The sequence below is a fragment of the Macrobrachium rosenbergii genome, chromosome 21, assembly GCF_040412425.1.
Source record: "Macrobrachium rosenbergii isolate ZJJX-2024 chromosome 21, ASM4041242v1, whole genome shotgun sequence".
Taxonomy (NCBI): domain Eukaryota; kingdom Metazoa; phylum Arthropoda; class Malacostraca; order Decapoda; family Palaemonidae; genus Macrobrachium; species Macrobrachium rosenbergii.
The window spans coordinates 29,910,644-29,916,888 of record NC_089761.1 but is presented as its reverse complement, the minus strand read 5'-3'; the positions used below and the strand labels follow the sequence as shown (position 1 = coordinate 29,916,888).

The 6,245-nt window shown below is 32.1% G+C and overlaps 1 pseudogene; it reads right to left on the bottom strand.

Annotated features, from left to right (window-relative positions):
• Positions 1-232: 232 nt before the first annotated feature.
• Positions 233-6,245, bottom strand: part of LOC136849844 (LIM/homeobox protein Lhx1-like) — a 96,886-nt pseudogene continuing 90,873 nt past the window's right edge.

Genomic DNA, 6,245 nt, shown 5'->3' with positions numbered 1-6,245 from the left:
ATACTGTACAAGTAATTTCCCTTCATATGTACACCCCACCCAATTCTTATGATTACACCAAAATATAGCAAACTAGGAATGTGAAGCCATTATGGAGAAAAGCAGCCTTGGACTGTGTTTGATTTGCTGTAAGAAAACCAAAAGTTTGTCAAGTCTTATTAAAACACGTTACGTGAAATTTCCTCGGCCTACACAGAAACACTTCTTCTTCTTCTTCTTCTTCTTCTTCTTCTTCTTCTTCTTCTTCTTCTTCTTCTTCTTCTTTCTTCTTCTTCAGCGTTTGACAAGGATCTTCCGGAACTAATCACAACTGACACATTTTGAAAATATTAGAAAGTTTTGATTGTGCTTTTTTGATTCAGCGTTTATACATAATGTATGTTTTTCATATGAAGTTTTTTCTATATTTGGTTTTTTCTTTCACGTCTTTTTTATATATATGTATAAGCGGCCGCGTTTTCTCGTGTTTTTGAAATATTTTTTTTTCAGCAGGGTCAAAACAAACACAGTCCTGTGAATCAAGTCATTGAAGAATCGTTTGCCCCTCAACCGTGTACATTCGATTCCTGTGCAACACCCCAAAAAAAAAAATATATTTTGTTCAAGAATGAAACAGCAATTCCAACTTGAAAAAATATAAAAAAAAATATGAAAAAAAATTTACGTCAATTTGTGCAGCCACTATGAATACGGGACAGTTCATCTCTTAATGACCTTTTCCAATGACTTCACATTGTCTAATCTTTACAAACGGTGGTTGGATGCGAGACATACAATACAAAATGGTTCATTTAAATTATGGTACCCACGGTCGCACCCCGAACCACCGTCGCCTTGTACATTATTAATATGCATTATTGTTACAAATAGGTTTTTTTAAATTTTTTTTATTGTATTTTTTAATAGTTTAGAACATTGGACGACATTGATTCATTCAGTAGCAACAAGACTCAGTATCTGGATTGCCTGGGCGACAACAAAAATATTGATTCGTATGCACTCCACTGAACATCTTCATTTGTTCATTTGTTTGTTTGTTCTCGTCTTAAAGTAGTTATAATAATCTTCACAATTCTTACAAATGGAAAAAAAAAAAGGAAAACAAAGTGCAAGATGGACAAAAATAATATATATATCCTCTTATTTTTTTTTTTTGCCCTGACTCTAGTGAAGTCACGAATGGGGTTTATGACGTCACAAAGTTATGACGTTTGAAATGATGACGTCACGAAATCTGTGACGTCAAGGTTCCCCTCAAGCGCATGACGACACCGAGGAGCAAAAGCGGCGGCATCTTTGGTTGGCGAGTTTTGTGGCGCTTTTTTTTTTGGCGAGATTCGGGGGGGGGACCTTCCGCCAGGTTACCACGCCAAAATCTCCGAGCTCTGGTGATCACTGAACCCGCCAGGGCCTGAGGAGAGAGGGAAAAACATATTAGTTTATTTAATTATAAATTTTTTTTAATTACCTGAAATCAATAGAAAAATATTAGTTATACTTAATTGGCAGTTAACTTTTAATTACTTGAAATTAATAGAAAAATATTAGAATTTTAATTTTAGAAATTTATTTAATTAGAAGTTTTTTAATCACTTGAAATTCATAGAAAAATAGTAGACGTTTATTTAATTAGAATTTTTCAAATTGAAATTAATAGAAAAAATATTAAAAGTTTACTTCATTAGAATTTTTTTAATTACTTTATTTATTTAGCAGTTAACTTTCAATTACTTGTAACTCATATAAACAAATACTAGACATTTTTTAATTAGTAATTCACTTTCGATTAATTGAAATTAATATAAAAAATATTAGAAATTTATTTAATTAGAAATTAACTTTTTTCAATTACTAGAGAGGAATAAAGGCATATTAGAATGTTAATTAATTAGAAGTTAACTTTTAACTACTTGAAATCAATAGAAAAAACATAGAAGTTTATTTAATTAGAAATTAACTTTCAGTACTTGAAATTATCTTATCAATTTTATTCTCATGGTTTGCAAATTATTTGGAAGGAAATATCTTAATTTTAAAGGTATATCGGAATAAAAAAGATAAAGAAAAAGCCATCTTAGAAGTTTATATAATTAAAAATTAACTTTTAATAACTAGAAATTATCTTATTATTAAGTTTCTCTTCAGCGTTTGCAAATTTTACAGAAAGCAAATTCGTAATTTTAAAGGTATATTGGGATTAAATTTAAAGTTTTCTTTTGAGTTAGATGGATTTTTCATTGTATTTTTTTTAAACTTATTATTTACGTAAACTTTTCACTTAAATTTGAAGTTTACGTTTCAACTATAAAATACAATGGAAAAATTTTAAGTAACTGAAAAGTTGACTTTTACTTTAACTGAAAAATTTTATGTAACTGAAAAGTAAACCTGAAATTTAACTGAAAAATTTTACGTAACTGATAATTAAACTTCAAATTTAACTGAAAAATTTTACGTAACTGGAAAGTAAACTTCAAATTTAACTGAAAAGTTTTTAAAATTAAACTTCAAATTTAACTGAAAAATTTTATGTAACTGAAAAGTAAACTTCAAATTTAACTGAAAAATTTTAAAAATTAAACTTCAAATTCAACTGAAAAATTTAAAAAAGTAAACTTCAGATTTAACTGAAAAATGTTACTTAACCAAAAATTAAATTTCAATTTTAACTGAAAAAATGTTTCCAGTTAAATCTGAAGTTTGCTTCAAATTAAAGGACTCACCGCCGTGGACTGCCACGTCTTCAGTTGGTGAGGTCATGGGGGGGTGTGGGGGGAAGGCGTCACCCATCATGGCCGTCATAGGGGGCATTCCGGGGAATTCGGCACCTCCCATGGGTCCACCTGGGGGCAGGGGCTGCTCCATTCCGGGGGCCACTGCAATAATGATTCGGAAAATAACACTTAATGAGGTTTTTTGGTTGATTGACGCAGTCTCTCTCTCTCTCTCTCTCTCTCTCTCTTCTGCATTTTTGGTTGATTGACGTTGTTGTGGTATAGGTTATATAGAGAACTAATCTCTCTCTCTCTCTCTCTCTCTCTCTCTCTCTGTATCTTTGATTGATTGGTTGACGCTGCTATGATGTAGATTATAGAGAACTAATTCTCTCTCTCTCTCTCTCTCTCTCTCTCTCTCTCTCTCTCTCTCTCTCTCTCTCATGCTCTGAAAGTCTACTTACTGTGAGGGTATCCCATGGGCTGCTGTGGACCGAAATACCCTGGGAACTGTTGTCCTGGGAATCCGCTGTACCCAGGGAAGAAGCCATACCCATCATCCATACCCAGGGGCAGGTCTCGCATTTTGCGTGGGTTTGCGAATAGGTGCGCGCGCATGCCCATCGTAGACAGCTGTTTCATGCGCCGTTCTTTACTGCGCTTGTTTTGGAACCAGACCTGGAAAGAAAAGAGAATAGGAAATTAAATAAAGAAAAAAAAAAAAGAATTGGGGAAATAAATAAAAAAAGACGTTTTTTCTGATTTCTTACAGTATATATTTTCTACATAATTTCCTGGGTAAAAAAGAAAGAATTGGGCAAGTAAATAAAAAAGAAGGGTTTCTTCCTATTTCTTATAATATATATTTTCCACCAATTCCCTTGGCAATAATTTTATCTGTTTTCAGGTAATATTTTAGTTGGATTAACGGCATGAAATATCTCTTTATTATTCTCTCAGATTCTCCATTTCAGAGTATTGAATTACATGGATTAAGCACACAGATATTCGTTATTATTCTCCCGTAATTTACAATTACCTGTGACCCTTGGGTAAGGTCAAAGTTTTTTTTAATACTGAAGCGATATCTCGGGCAGATTTCAAGGTTGAAAGGAGATTGATAAGGTATATGTAGCTTTGCAAAGTTTTGCTCTATACAGTAAGACTTCTTTAGGCTGTAGATTCTCATGTTGTAAGGTTTAAGGAGCTTGACGCAACGATTATTATTATTATTATTTTTATTATTATTATTATTATTATTATTATTATTATATTATTATTATTATTTTGTTGAATAATATGGCTGCATCATGCGAAATGATTTTATACTGACTTTTCTCAGTTTTTCTTATAATTCGTTTTTTATGCACATCAGTATTGGTCAATATTCGGCCAATGTTTATAATTTATTATTATTATTATTATTATTATTATTATTATTATTATTATTATTATTATTATTATTATTATTATTATTATTATAGTGCCTTTTCTCCAATAGTAGCTCTTAAAAACAGAAAATCCACTCCTCCATTCTAGCTTTATTATTATTATTATTATTATTATTATTATTACATTATTATTATTATTATTATTATGTGTATTTATTATTATTATAGTGCTTTTTCTCAACAGTAGCTCTTAAAAACAAGCAACATCCACTAATCCCAACCTATTAGGATTACTCCAAACACTGCTGAATAAATCCGACCGACAACTGTATACCCTTTAAGCTATATTAGTTATTATTATTATTATTATTATTATTATTATTATTATTATTATTACCACCCTTCAAAGCGTACGTGTTGGAAACACCTCAGACACGACACGACAGTTGGTTTGGGCGGAAGGGAGGAGCGTAAATAAACGCAACGTGACACTTCTGCCTAATTTAGGGTGGCAAGCAATTACTAGGAGCCACAGGGGGTGAAAGGTCGGGCGGGTACCCACTGATGCCTTGACCCCATCTTCCGTCCTTGGCTTTTGTGCGTTCGAATGAGGGCAGTGTCAGATCAGGCCGTCCGCTACAAGTGTGAAACGAATGTGGAACGTGTGTGGAGGTGTGTGTGTGTGTGTGTGTGTGTGTGTGTGTATGTATATATATATATATATATATATATATATATATATATATATTATATATATAAATTATATATCTATATTTATATATATATATATATATATATATATATATATATATATATATATATTATATAATATATATACACACATTATATATATATATATATATATATATATATATATATATATATATATATATATATATATATGTATATATGTGTGTAAGCGTTAAATTACTTCAAAGGGAGAGTTAGCTTGCTAATAAGCCTGAATGGTGTCCGTCTGGAGGTCCATCCAGACTGTAGTAAAACATGACATAAACACGTCGGCAACTTATCTTTCAGACGTCACAAACAAGTTGAATACAAGTTAACGATTTATTGCTACTCCTAACCAGTGCTTTATACGATGATCCAGTCTTTGCCAAAGCTTCGTTCTCTACTTAGGGTCGTTGATTTGTTTTCAAGTTGTTGCCGATAAGTTGCCGATGTGTTTACGACATTTAGCTCTGTTCTCTGCCTACTGTCGTTGACTTGTTATCAACATGTTCCCAGTAAGTTGCCGATGGGTTGATGACATGTGACTTCGTTCATGCGACTCCGTTATCTGCTCACTGTTTTTGAATTGTTTTCAACATGTTGCTAATAAGTTGCCAGTGTTTATGACATGTTTTACAGTAGTTTGGCCTCACCCTAAGCTGTTATTTTGTGCTCTGAGATTGGTTCCTCCATGGACCAGGCAACCTGCGTTTCAAGCTTTGGTTAAAGAAATGAAAGGGAGAAGAAGAAGAAAAAAAAAAGATAAATGTGGGGTTATGTGGTGTCCAGGTGTCAATCTTCTCAAGATCAGCAGGAATGGGAGGGAGGAAGGGGTAGGGAAGGGGGGGATAGGACCCCCCTCATACGGGGAGAATGGAAAGGTGGGGGGGGGTGGCCTGACACCTCCTCACGCGACCGAAAGAGATGTCATTGTTATTGATCACTTGGACCCGAAACTTTTCCTCCGGCCATGATACTTTTATTTATTTATTTATTTATTTTTGTTGTTGTTTTTGTTGCGTTTTTGTCGTTTTAATTTTTTTTGGGTGTCAAGTTTTTGCTCTTTTCCTCTAAGCACACACGTGCATATATATATATATATATATATATATATATATATATATATATATATATATATATATATATATATATAATATTTTGTCTGTATGTATATGTGTGTGCTTAGTTGTCACAGTAAAATTTCATCTAGGCAATTTTGCAAGTACATTCCACTTGTAATATAGTATATCAAGATTTTGTGATAGTTGAACGTGGAGTCATTACCCGCTGACTGTCTTTGGACACACAAAATAAATTCCTGGTTATACATTGCATTTTATATTATTATTATTATTATTATTATTATTATTATTATTATTATTATTATTATTATTGTATCATGAACACA